Source organism: Cryptomeria japonica, chromosome 3 (assembly GCF_030272615.1).
Source record: "Cryptomeria japonica chromosome 3, Sugi_1.0, whole genome shotgun sequence".
Taxonomy (NCBI): Eukaryota; Viridiplantae; Streptophyta; class Pinopsida; order Cupressales; family Cupressaceae; genus Cryptomeria; species Cryptomeria japonica.
Genome location: NC_081407.1, coordinates 465,297,175 through 465,312,271, shown reverse-complemented (window position 1 = coordinate 465,312,271; position 15,097 = coordinate 465,297,175).

Sequence of the window (15,097 nt, the reverse complement as noted above, 5' to 3'; positions counted from 1 at the left end):
ATAGAAGCAACGACTGAACCAAAGACAAAATTATTGGGAGATTGGCACTCAAATTTCAATTGGATGAAGTCTAAATAGAGCAATGAGACATTGAAGTTACACAAGTGGATGCACTCAAGCAACAAGATAGATCCATGTGAACCAAACCTTTAGCTCAAGGTGATAAGGCCATAATGATTGTGAGAGACTAAACTCAAGACACAATATAGTCAATGAGTTAGTGATAAAAAGTCACACAAAAGGATGTAGACTATATTACAATTGTGGAATATGAGAACAACGATTGAAAAAGGGATTGATTTTTGATTCTATTGATTTGATGAATTGGATGATGAACTGAATGATTGACCAAAAAAGGATAACTAATTTAATAAGATGGCCAACCAAAAGGACTAGAGATGAAGGATCGAATGACTCAATTCAGTTATACCGGGTGACCAATTCAAGACTCGATTGATATTGGATCATTCGATTGACAAAACAATTGATTGGATTAGAAGATCGATTTACCAACAGATTAATCCTTGACTTAGGAACAATGCAATGATGATAGAATCGCGAAAAATGCAAGATGATGAAGAATGAGAATTGACGATGATGACGATGCAAAATGGAATGATGACCAAGGTGATGACTCAAAAATTAGGATGATTAGACCCATTCATGGGTTCCCTAGGGCTAATCTTGTGAGCGGTCCTTTGGAAGCGGATGTTGTGACATGGTCAAAGCCGGAGAGGGGTTGGGTAAAAATTAATTTTGATGGGGCCTCAAAAGGAAATCTGGGCATTTCAAGTGTGGGGTGTGTGGCCCGTGATGATGAGGGAAAGATCCTTTTCACAGGAGCAAGAAGATTACAAGATGGAACCAATAATGAGGCGAAGGCTCAAGAAGCCTTATTAGCGACTGACTTGGCAGTGAACATGAAGGCATCGAAGGTCCACTTGGAAGGGGATTCCCAAGTTGTGATCAATGCCTTGATCAAAGGTGAAACCCCGCATTGGAAGCTAAATAAATTTATACATATAATTTGTGAAAAGTTAAAATCCTTCCAAGATTTTTGTATTCCCATGTGAAAAGAGGCAGAAGTCATTGCTGGCGATCTTTCAAACGTGGCATGTGAGCTTTTTAAAGGGGAAGTGAGGTGGCGAGATTGTCATGATTGCATCGTGCGATGGAGTTAAGACACTCTGCCAAGATTGTACTCCTACAAATTCGAAATGTGCATCTTTCGATCGACTTTTTATCCAAAGTTGTAGTCTAGTTCGAGTTAATGAGAATTTGATGCAGAATGCTCTCTGAAATGGCGGTGGTTGTGGAGCATTCCTACTTAATTTCTTTTTTTTGGTATCATCATGCATTCAATAAGGCTTGTCTGTGAGTTGGTGGTGAAGGCTACAGGTTTTTTGCAGAGTTCGACAGTTTTTTTTTAGAGTCCGTTTCCCGTGGATGCCCATAATGGAAGCCAATTTTACTCTGAAGTCTTCAAAGTTGATGTCGACCTTTCAGGGTCCCATCCCAGTGAGGAAGCTAGAGAAAATGTTTCTGGCAAATGACCCGCTGTTCTTGAAAGCGGTTCAGTTGGTGTTGGGTGAGGAGGTGGCGGTTATAAGCCATAGGTATCGATGTAGAGCTGATATTTATTCCCTAATTATGGCTTGGGGACTGAACTTGGGATATGCATGCGAGGAAGTCAGGAAGGTATTGAGGATGATAATTCCGCATGCCTACCTATTAAATTTGGAGTCATTATTAGAGTGGGTCGTTCCGAGTTGAGGATTCAACCTTTTGGAAGGAATTCCAAAGAATAATGTTGAGTTGCGGGCGAGGTACCCTTGAATTTCATTTCTTTGTTGCCGAGAGGAGGTCAAAGTTTGGTTTAGGGATGATGCGAGGCAAGGTTGGGAAGCCCTGGTGGTTTATGTCTAAATTATGGAGATTGAAGAAATTATCCGACAAGTGGGTGTGGAGGCGAGGCTGGTAGACGAGGCGAGAAGCAAGAGGCCGATCACTAGACGACTCTTAGTGGAGCTGGCAAGACAGGTTGAACAGGGTGGTGCGGTTGGTGGCTCTGGTGGGGTGGCGGAGGCTTCAAGCTCTCGAGTTGCTACAAAAGGTTAAATAATTGTTGATCAATGGTACCTCTTGGTACATTTTCTATTTTGCTGAAGTTTCTGTTTAGTGTTTTTTTTTCTTCTGATAAATTGTTTATGCCATTGAGGCATGATATATTGAAACCTTTTTTGATAGTGGGGTGGGGTAGGGTTTTTTGACATCTCTACTTAAGTTCAGAATGGTTTTGGCTGGGTGGTTTTGTTTCCAGATGGTGGTTTGGTTGTATGGTGGTTTACTATGTACTTCAATTTCCTTCTTAATAAAAATAAAAATATTTTACCAATAAATAAATAAAATAAATTAGGATGATTAAAGTGATCACGCATGGTGAAACCTTGGTAGACGATAATGACAACACAAAATAGACCAAAACCAAGTTTGGACAAAAGCAAACCCGTTGAATCTGATAGAACAACCTAAACTTTGAAAAAATGGGCTAAATAACGAGGAAAATGGTGTTCCCTCCACTTTTGGGTGCAAACTCGACGTTATAGTTAGAGATGCCACTTTTTCTAATTGCAAAATTGTGGTTTTGACAAACTTGTTAAAATTGAAGATACAAAATAGTGTTCCTACCATTCTAGGGTGCAAACCCGCTATTTCTAAATAGGGTAAACTGACTTGGGGAAAATGCATTCCCACTGTTTCACAGACTTGGTAATTGATTGGACGACTTAAGCGAAAATTAATTGTTTGGGAAATGTGGTAAACTAACTTAGCAAAGAAACAACATTTTCGTCGTTTCAACATATTGAGCGTACAGACCTAGAAAAAATAACAACAATTTCGTCATTTTAGGAGACTTGGTAATTGACTCGGGTGAGAGGTGTTCCCGCCACTTAGAAGTGCAAATCCACTATTTTGCGAATAGGATAGACTAGCTAAAGTGAATGGCATTCCCGTCATCCTGGGATGCAATCCTGCAGTTTCGAGACAACGAACTCGTGGTTTCTAACATCATGAAATGGTGAAATTGGCTTGTAAACTCACTGTTTTGGGAATTTTTTAAGACTTGACTTTTGTCAAAAGATAGTGACAATAAAAATAGCAAACATACAAGAAAAATGTCCGATTCAACCAGAAAATGAGGGCCTAGATCAATACATAGTGATTTACTGGTATGAATGAACAAAACATAGTTGTAAGCATGTACTTCTTAGGCTGGAAAGATTATACTAATTGTTGAGTCCCCACTTGGATTACTCCATATACTTAGACAAAGTGGACTTAAAGATATTTTGGTAGCACTAGCTCCCCCTTACACAACACACACTTTTAAGACGCACCAAAATCTCATACCTCAAAGATATGGAGACCTTATAGACCGAGGGCCATTTGTCTCAACAATGAAAAGTACAAATTGGGGCGACTTTAGATGTTTGACCTCCTGCAACAACAAGCAAAGGGTTTTTGGGCTAGTACAACATTAGTGTTTAGTTAGAATTTGGGGAAAGCCAACACCCTGCGTGCACCAAGGCAACTCTACTTTGAGTATAAAACTCATTTCAAATTGACAAGAATGACAAAAGTTTATATCGATGGGCTATGACTTTCATCTCACCCTTGTTTATATAGTGGATCAGATTAAAGTACCACTTGAGTTGTTCCCTCTCGTTGACATATAACACTGGTAGGCGGAATCATTAATAAGATAGTACATGTTCTCTTACACCCAAGGTCACCTGGAGGTGCAAGGGGAGAGGATACTTGTATGCTATCTCAGGGATCTAATATAAACAATGAAGACATAACAAACAAGATTAATTCCCTTGAGAAATTGAAGTGTTTTCCAACTACCCAAAAATACACATTGTTCATTTTAACCCAAAGATTGTTTTCAAGTGCACCCCTCTTTGGCAGCCCTACAACACACAAGTTAGATGTTTAAGTTTTGTTTGGGGTCTTCTACTATCAAATCTATACAAATGTTAGTGAAAAACAACAAAACAACAACAAATTAGTGGGTTAGCAATAAACTGATGAAATTAATATTCGAGAAAATGACAATAAAATAAAATATAGAGCATTCTCGTTGTTTGACAAAGCAAACCCGCAATCCTAACCAACTACTCGCAAACCTACCATCTCATTAAGCAATCCCATTGTTTTATTGGTAAAAAATATTTTGATAGAAAACAAAGAACAAAAAAAAAAAAAAAGACAAAGAAGCAAAACCGCTACTTCTCTGTGCAAACCTGTTGTCTCTACCCCCAAACTCGCTACTTTACCAAGAAAACCTGCTATTTGACTGTGAAAAATTGATAGAAATAAATAAAACCTGAGATAATTTTTTTGAATTATACATATCGTACAATAACGGGAATTCGTTCTCGTTGTTTCTTCTATCAATCTTGCTATTTCAGGTAGTGTTCCCACCGTTTCTCGAAATTGAGTTGGAGGTGAAATAGACTTCCAGTTAGGTGGAAATCCACCTATATTGTCATATTTTTGCCTGCAAGTGTTTAAAATTTGCGAAAAAAACATAGTAAAACAACACAAAATGTGAGAGATGACCCATGAAGTGGGTCCCCTTGGGCATGCCAGAAATGTGTGAGTAAAATATGAGTGCTAAAGCAAAAAGATTGAAATAATGAAGATAACAACCTAAGCAAACCCAAATTAACCAAACACTCAAGATAGGACGCTAAAAAATAAATTATTGAAGCATAATTAATGAAAACAATAAAGACGCGAACTCCATTTCCTTGATTTGGTTGTCCTTCAGTTTGACGTGTGCTCGATCTTGTGCTTCCAAGGGTACTAGATGTGCTCCATGATGATGAATGTGTAAATTAGGCTAAGATGGATGTGAATGATGGATTGATGTGATTGCAAATGAAAGTGATATGAGTAATCAAAACAACATTGCGATGATATGGTTGCATGAAAGTGGATGAATTGCAAACAAAACAGAGGGATTAAATAGGCAAGGATGGGAGATGGAGAGGCTTGAAAAGGAGACACTTGTCCTCAAAGAGGGTAAGTGACAATCCTCAATATGCTATGTGGAATGAGATTCCACACTTGTCCTCAAAGTGGCTAAGCCAAGGGTGACAAGTGTCCTTGACAAGGGCAAGTGTCATGGAGAGGAATGACAAGTGTCCCCAACGACACATGTTTGTTTGGGAGAAAAACACCCAAATAAAAGTTCTTTTTCCAAATATTAAGAATATTAGGAATGTGCACACACGTGTGAGGGGGAGGTTAGAAAGAATAGGGTTGGTTTGAAGGGATAGGTAATGAGTTAGGTTAGAAGAAGGATTAGATGAGGGGTTTAGGTTAGGAGACGGGCGAACTCACAATAATGGTTCCCACTTTTTTGCCATTTTTGACACTGAGATGTACATTTTTAAAATAATCTTCAACTTTTGAGAACTATAACTTTTAAACTATTAAAAATTTGAAGATGATGTAAATTAGTGATTTCTAGCATTTTGTTTGTAGATTCTATATACATTTTTTTCAAATTTTTTTGAAGGATTTTTAAAAAAAATTTCCATCTCCCTCGAAAAGTAGTTTTTTACAACAAACTACATTTTTTAAGAGTGAAGTGCCTCCCGAAACGCATAAATTTTTTTCTATAAATGATAAAAACTCAATTCTTTTGAATTTTGGTTTGTAACATCAATATCCAGGGCTTGCATTTGGTTTTATAGTGATATGTTCAATATTTTTCATTTTATAAAGTTTTGAAGTCCGACTAGTCATAATTCAAACATAGGTTTACGTTTGAACACATAACTTGTTCTATATAAATCAAAATTCAATTTTATTTTTTTGTTAGAAAGAAGACGTCAATACCAGGGGCTTAGATATTTTTCAAATTTTTTTTGAATTAGTTTCTTATTTTTCCCAAGGCGTTGAACAGAGAAGTTCATATTCGATGAAAAACCAATTTTCCATAAAATTAAAAAAACAAGAACATAATAAATTCAAAATATAACAAAATTATACTCGTTAGAAAGCTTGCTTCAAGTACTACTATCTATTATTTTTGGGTTATCAAGACTATTTCATTCGTGTATTGATCCAGAGCTCCGAAGTCATTAATTCTTCATAACTCATAATTTTTTTGGGAGAAACCCCTAGTTTGCGGTTTCGAACAAACACAAGTTCGAGCGAATTGGGTTTGCTCGAACCAAAAATGGTTCGAGCGAACCCCCATTCGCTCGAACCAATGAGCTCGATTTTGGCACGCACATTTTTGTAACTGCCATGTTCGAGCGAACCCAACAATTTTAATTGTCGGCTTTCGTTCGAACTCTGGCCGACGCATTTTTCATTTTTTTTTTCATTTGTGGAATCGTATAAATATCCATAATTTTTTTTCGTTTTTTATCACCCAAATGATTAAAATAATTCACATTTTTGGATGAAAGAAGACATTTGAAAATTATTTTGAAGGCAATAATTTGAAGGTTTTTTGTAAAAGCATGGGAAACAAGAAGAGAAGGCAAAATAAGACTTCAAGGAATTATTCTCTCGAAACGGAAGAAAGATATCGAGAACAAAGAAGACAAAGATATCACGATGCAAGTATGTATTTTTAATTTAATATGTATTACGTATCAATTAATTAGAATTCAATATTTTTTATCTAATATTTTTAATAGGATTAAAAATAATTTTGTTTTAATTGGAAAGCATAATTAATTTGAGATAATACATGTGTATTTGCAAATTTCAAATTCCATCAACTTGCTTGTTGTGTAATTGTATTTTTCTCCTATTTAATTAAGTTCATTTATAATAGATAAGACCTATTAAGTCATAAAATTCATAAGACAGGTATTATGTCATAATTTCTAGGTTCTAAATTATATATATTGAATATTTAATCTACATGTACAAGTAATTTCATGTGATAGGTCCTTTAATATCACATAATATATATCTGCCTTAAGGGTAGTTAAGTATATTAATTGTGATATGTTTTTTCAAATGTGGTCATATTGATTTTAATAATAAGGCCTATTAGGACTATTACATTGATTATAGGTCTTAAATGTGACATAACTTTATAACCTATTAAACATGTTGAATAATTTAGGTGAACTATTTATATTCAACTTCATGTACATGCAAAAACATTTCAGATTAGGAGGTCTATTATGCAATAATAGGTCTTAAATATAAACACGTGTGACAAATTATAGTGCACTTACATTATGGTCCATAACAAATTAATATGAGGTCACCTAAGTTATCGTATGCATGCATCAAAATATTTGTACTTTTAATTTTCAAAATTGGAATTTCTAATTTATCAAAATTTTATTTTATGTGTTAAATTAGTGCTCAAAATTAGAGATTGAACTTTAATCCTAACCTGAGAACAAATTGAACTTTAAACCTAAACACGTAATTTAATTAGAGTTATAAGTTCAATAAGGTCCTGAAAGTAATTAAATTTAATAAACCAAATTGAATCCAGGCTAATTTTAACATGTAAAGCTTTAAGCCAAATTCATCCCTATTCTTAATCCTAATTGAATAATCTCTGATTAATTAAAGAACCTTACACAAACTCTTAAATTATGTGCAGAACGGGCAAACGAACCTGTTGAAGAACACAATATAGTTGATGAACATAGGGAGGAGATTGTCCAAGTTGAACCAATGGAGACCTTTGAAGGAGAGGGGTCAGGCTCCTTACCTCCTACCACTGATATGGATGAGCATATTGTGGATCTAGCTAAACAGGTGAAGAGAAATATTTCTTATAAAAATTTAGATCATTTACTTGAAATGGATGTGGATGAGTTGAAACGTCTTAGTGAAGAACCTAGACATACTAAAAGGAGGTCAATGAATAAAAGTGGAAAAGAAATAATGTCGCATTTCAACAATCTTGATACTACACTAGAAAAAACTCAATTGTTATCAATTGTACTTACTCATAAAGACTTAATAGATCCAATGAAATTGTTGGGTATAGATACAACAAGTCAAAAGAGGAAATCTTCTCAGCTACAAAAATCTATTGTTGATAATGTTAAGAAAGGTTTGGTGAACATTGGTAAAAAATCTCGAAAACTAGATAAGACCATTTCAAGAAGAGTGATGTTGACATCTTTAGTAAATGAAAGATTGCCTCAAAAAAGACAAATCTCTTCACTGTCATCTGAGTTTGGTTTTAGTAGAAGGACAATATCTAAATATGTTAAAAGGAGAAATATTTTGGATGATACTACCTCAGAAGGGAATTGGGCAATTATGTGTAGAGCTCCTCGTTCTAATAGAATTGAAGATGTTGTTAGGAACTTTGTGACAAGTTTTTGGAATGATAATACTCGCCCTTCATCAAATAGTAGAGATGTTATCAAGCAAAGGATTGGTCCCGATCATTATGATCTCCATGTAAAACATTGGATAGACACAACAAAACATGAATTGTATGTATTGTTTACTAAAACAAACCCTCATATAAAGATTGGACAAACCATGTTTGAACGGTTAAGGCCATATTATGTGAAGTTAAACAAAGTTTTCAAAACTTGTTGTTGTCGTTATCACATCGAATTTGACTTGTACTATCAGGTGTTTCGAAAGATTAGAGAAGATAATGATGGTTATGAAAATGCTCCTCCTAAATGAACAAGTCAATTCATAGCATCCATCTTATGTGATAAATCAGATGATAATGCAATCGGTCAAATAAATTGCATAAGAGGAATTTGTGGAACATGCGGGGACTTGGCTAAATTGCCTTTGGAGATGAAGATACTGACATGAGGAAGATGGTAAATTGCAAGAGTTGCAAGTACCAAAAATTTGAAACAAAATTTGGAAAGGAATCTACAAGACTAGATTATGTAGAAGAGGAAATACCTATTGGAACATTTATGGAAAATTTTCGTAAGTTGATAAAACCATACATATGCCATGGTTTTTTTGCCAAGTGGCAAGCAGAACAATTTAAAAGATTAAGAGACACTTTCCCACTTGGAACTATTCTATCTGTAGTTGACTTCGCAGAGAATTACTCTTTTGCACATCAAAAAGAGATTCAATCAGAGTATTACTTTTCAAAGCAAATCACTATTTTCGTGCATGTGTGTTATCGACATGCACAGATGAATTTGGATGGTGTTGATAGTACATTTGAAAATCGTGTCATTAAGAAAGAGTACCACTTCTATATCAGTGATGATAAGGAGCATGACACACTTTTTGTACAACATTGCTTTAAGAAGTTTTTTGAATATTTGAAAGATATAGGCATAACAATAGTTAAACATTTTGTTTGGTCTGATGGATGTGCGGCACAATTTAAATCTTCAAGGCCATTTTATGCACTATGTAGATATCATCGAAATGACAAAATACCACATGTTTGGAGTTTTTTTGAGAGTGGTCATGGAAAGGGTGAACATGATGGTGCAGGAGCTTGTATCAAACGTGCTCTAAGAAAGCATCAAATAAAGTACACAGGAGAATGTATAGAAAATGCACATGATGTTGTTGAATGGTGTAAGAAACACTTTGAGCAACCGAATTATCCTGGGGAATCATCATCGAGAACATATAAGCCCATTCCATATAGAGTGTTTTGGGAGATAACTGGTACGTGTTCTCTTTTAGTATTTAATTTAATTTTTTTTAATTTAACAACTTGATCTACATGTACATTCTTGTACACGTGTACATTCTTGTACACGTGTACATTCTTGTACACGTGTACATTCTTGTACACATGTACATTTTGCAGATGTGGATAGAAAATCAATGCATGGATGCAAGAGTGTGGAGAGGACAAGATCTTTGCATTGTGTCATGAGTACAGATAATCGCCCATGGACATTATACACTAGGGATTATTCATGTTTTTGTTCTGAATGCATTTTCGAAAACTATGTTGATTGCAAGAACCAAGAGCTTGGATATGTTAGTGAATGGAAAATGGTGCCACTAGATGTTTCTGACACATACGAGGATTCAAACTTTGAAGACATTCCTTTGATTTTTGTTGATTACGATCATATTTCAGGATTGATTAAAAAAGGTACATACATGACGTACACATGTAAACATTTCCTTAAAAATGACATATAACTTAGAATTTATTTAACTTGTGTCAAATTGCAGGAGATATTTTTGCAGTCATAGCAGAAGATGGAAATATAGAAGGTGTTAGTTATTATTTATTGCGTTGCACAGAAGAGAGAAAGAAGTTATCAAAATCTGAGATGAGTGATGGAATGTCATTTCCCACAGGTTTGAGTTCTGATTTGAATATGTACATGTACATGTACAAATCGCTTATGTGAAATTTTTTAATTTCTTGAATGTTTCTTATATACATGTACATGCAGGATCAGTTGTAGTGCAAGGGACATATTTCAAACAAGTTAAAATTGTTCAACATGGGATTCATTTCATTGAATACCAAATTGACAACAAGGTATATTAGTATAGTCACTTGGTCATTGTTGTTGGCCTAATTCTTCAAACAGTTCCACGTCGAGGGCGGTCTCAAAAGTGGAGACTAGATAGTGAAGATCATGACAAAATATTAAGTGTTATTGAAGAGCGTTGTGAACCACTTGATGTGGTATGAACTATATATACATTTAGTAATCCACATGAATTGAATTTTAATGTAAGTTCAAGATAAATTCTAGATCTCAAGTAACTTGTTTTGAAACTAAAGGATAAATATTTTTTAAGTTTATTTATACATTATATCAAATTAGGATGTATTTAAATGTGCATGTTTAATTGTATGTAATTGTATTTGTATTTAATTAAAAAATGCATATTATTTAAATTAGAATGTAATATGTACATTTGTAAAATTGATATTTAATATGGAATTAGGACATGCACATGTTGTGAACTATTTAACTACAATATACATATCTAGAAGCTCACATACCTACAATATACATACCTAGATGTAATATACATGTACTGGATGTGAACTATTCAATACATGACCTATTAAGTTTAGTTTGTTCATTTCATACATACTCTTTTGTTTAAAAATCTTGAAACATGTATAATCATACATACTCTTTTACATTTGAAAATCATTTCATGTATAAATTAAATCTAATAGATAATCAAACATGTATAAATCTAATTAATACAATCAAGATAAATTCTAGATCTCAAGTAACTTGAACATTTGTAAAATTGATATTTAATATGGAATTAGGACATGTACATGATCTGTGAACTATTTAACTACAATATACATACCTAGAAGCTCACATACATACAATGTATTGGATGTGAACTATTCAACACATGACCTATTAAGTTTTGTTTGTCCATTTCATGTATAATCTAATATAATCTAATATAATCTAATATAATCAAACATGTATAATCTGATCAAACACAAACCAGGTATAAAGTATAATCTAGAGTCTAAACGAGTCGTTGAACATGCATGAAATATACAATCTAATCAAACATGTATTTAAATCTAATTTAATCAAACATCATGTACATAAATCTAGAATATAATCAAACATGTATAAATCTAATATAATCAAACATGTATAAAACTTATAAAGTATAATCTAAAGTCTAAACTCCATGTATAAAGTATAAAGTATAATCTAGAGTCAAACACAAACCAGGTATAAAGTATAATCCAGAGTCTAAACTCCATGTATAAAGTATAAAGTATAATCTAGAGTCAAACACAAACCAGGTATAAAGTATAATCCAGAGTCTAAACTCCATGTATAAAGTATAAAGTATAATCTAGAGTCAAACACAAACTAGGTATAAAGTATAATCTAGAGTCTAAACTCCATGTACGTGCATGAATATATATAATATGAAAGTATATAAAAAGATAAATGTAAATGAGCTATAAAGTCTGGAGCAAATCAACAGGGATCATGTCGGCTACGAATTGAGCGACCATCTGAGGGGGAGTCCTGCAAAAGTAGAATTTATTTAAATATTAAATATAATACATCTATCTCTCTAGACGTGCACATGTACATCAAATATATATACCAAAAACCATAACTAACCTGTACACTAACAACATCTAAAGAATCTCTCCTACGCACATGCTCAGAGCTCAAGGAAGGAGTGACATGAGCTAACTGTCAATTTAAGGATTAGTCCACAATCAATTTAAATGATCTACAAATTAAAACTTAGAATTCTAGATTATTTATTAAACATGAGATCTATATATATAGATTTATCAGGTACAAATTTGCAATGTATGTATACATATCTTCTAAAATTTTAAACGCACATGTACATGTACATACCTGTGTATCACCTGGAGTAGGCTGTATAGTATGATCCTGTCCCGTGATCATATCAACAACATCACTCGTGCCTGCATATCTCTCTCTAGCTGTACGTATCACTGAGGAGTGCAAGGGGCTAACTAGATGAGTGGGCATCGTGGATGAAGTGTCTGACTGTAGTAGCATGTCCATAAATCCAGTATGGCTCAAATCTCTCAGCTGATCCTCAAATGAGTCCAAACCCTCATCTGTGATATGTACCTGATCATCTCGTATCTCCTCCTCAAATGAATCCAACCGGCCCTCATCTGTGATATGGAGCTGATCAGCTCGTAGCTCCTCCTCTGCAGCAACAGAGTGATCTGTAGGTGGGTCAGTGCCTGGAGCATGCGTAGAGTGATGAGAATGCTGTGACTGCCTTGGGGTATGCGTCGATGCCACTGTAGCCTGACCATCTCTGAGAATCTCCTCTCTAACATCACCCAATGGTATCCCAAGTCGAGATGAAATAAAACTATAAGCATGTAGTAGGTCCTCGGCTAAATACTGCGACATCTGTACATGTCTACTACCTTCGACTATAGCTGCTACCTCATCTGGGGAGGGGATGCCAACAGAAATATATCGATCATTTGAATCTGAAGCCCCCCCATGACTAGAAGATGCATGATCTATGGATGATCGCGAACGTGGTCGACTCATCATATATCTGCCCACCCTGTCAGAAGATATGGTGGCTGCTGCTGATGCAATCTGTCCAATCCTATCAATTGCTTCTCTCTGAGAAGCAATCACAACGTGATCCGCTATGGGTGCCATGGCTGGGACTACTGCAGGAAATCTCTGGCCAACAAGGTCCCTGTGTCTAGGCGGAGCTCTATCACGCCTACGATATGCATCTCTATCAGCAATCCTGCCCCTCCCCTGTCCATAATATCCCGGAATATCAAGGTAGTTTGGTTTCATCTGACAATGAACCTCAGCAAATACCTGCTGTGCAAAGTATAATGGAATCTGGTCGTTATTAGGATAATGACCATGGGCTGCTAAGAATCGTGGGTAAATCAGTGATGCAACCTATGGGTCAATACATCTGGTAACCTGATATCCCCTCACCTTACTCTTCTCCTAATATTGTGGGAAGCATCTCTCCTTGATGGTCTCCTTCGAGACCACCCCCACCACATCAGCAAAAGAATGAGGACCCCTCACCTCACTCCTCAACTGTCTATATATATCCTCTATAACCTCAGGTGAGAATGAGGTATGAGATGCTAAGCGGTCCCTCAATGTCCGCAAACTGTCAAAAATGGATGTGCACGTACTCTTGTACACGCCATCAGTACGAGGGTCATCTAGTATGGCCCTCAACCTATGCAACTCCCGATCACTGTAATGAAAAATAGTAGCAATGTCGGGCAAGGGGGGATCCTGCTGTGGAGGATCCTGCTGTGGTGGCTCCTGATGTGGAGCCTGCGCAGGTGGATCCTGATGTGGAGCCTGCGCAGGTGGATCCTGATCAGGAGCCTGCGAAGGTATATCCTGGGATGCCATCTATCTAGGTACATGTCATAAAGTTAAAATAAATACGTAAGCAGAGAGAGAGAGAGAGAGATCATTTTCATTTTCAAAAAATACATGTAAAAATTTCAAATATTTCAGTGAGAGAGAGAGAGAACATATATTTCAGATCTAGAGATAACATATATTTCAGAGAGATAGAGAGATCTAACATGTGTATATATTTAAATCTTTGACATACATAAAAAATTCAAGAATAGAGAGATCTAACATGTCATATGTTAGGACACTATATGATCCTAAGGACAACATACGACCCCTTAAGACACTATGTGATGGACTAAGGGGTATGTCATTCACACTAGGATTTTATAAGGGGTCATATGTGGTTCTAACAAGGGGTCATATGTTGTTCTAACCACATATGACCCCTTAGGACACTACATGATCCTAAGGGGAATGTCATATGTATAATAGGATGTTATAAGGGGTCATATGTGACCTACTAAGGGGTCACACGTGTTAATGCATGTGTGACCCCTTAGGACACTATATGATCCTAAGGGGAATGTCATATGTACAGTAGGATGTTATAAGGGGTCATATGTGACCTACTAAGGGGTCACACATGTGTCAATGCATGCGTGACCCCTTAGGACCACATACGACCCCTTAAGACACTATGTGATGAATTAAGGGGTATGTCGTTCACACTAGGATTTTATAAGGTGTCATATGCGGTTCTAAGGGTTCATGCATGTGTTATAACACATGCATGACCCCTCAGGACCACATATGACCCCTTATGACACTATGTGATCCTAAGGGGAATGTCATATGTATAGTAGGATGTTATAAGGGGTCCTATGTGACCTACTAAGGGGTCACGCATGTGTTAATGCATGCGTGACCCCTTAGGACCACATACGACCCCTTAAGACGTTATGTGATGGACTAAGGGGTATGTCGTTCATACTAGGATTTTATAAAGGGTCATATGTGGTTGTAATGGGTCACACATGTGTTAAGACACTATTTGATGGACTAAGGGGTATGTCGTTCACACTACAATTTTATAAGAGGTCATATGCGGTTCTAAGGGGTAACGCATGTGTTATAACACATGTGTGACCCCTTAGAACCATGTATGACCCCTTAGGACACTAGATGTGATCCTAAAGGGAATGTCATACATGTAGACTACTATGTTATATGTGATCTTCTATGACCTCCTAAGG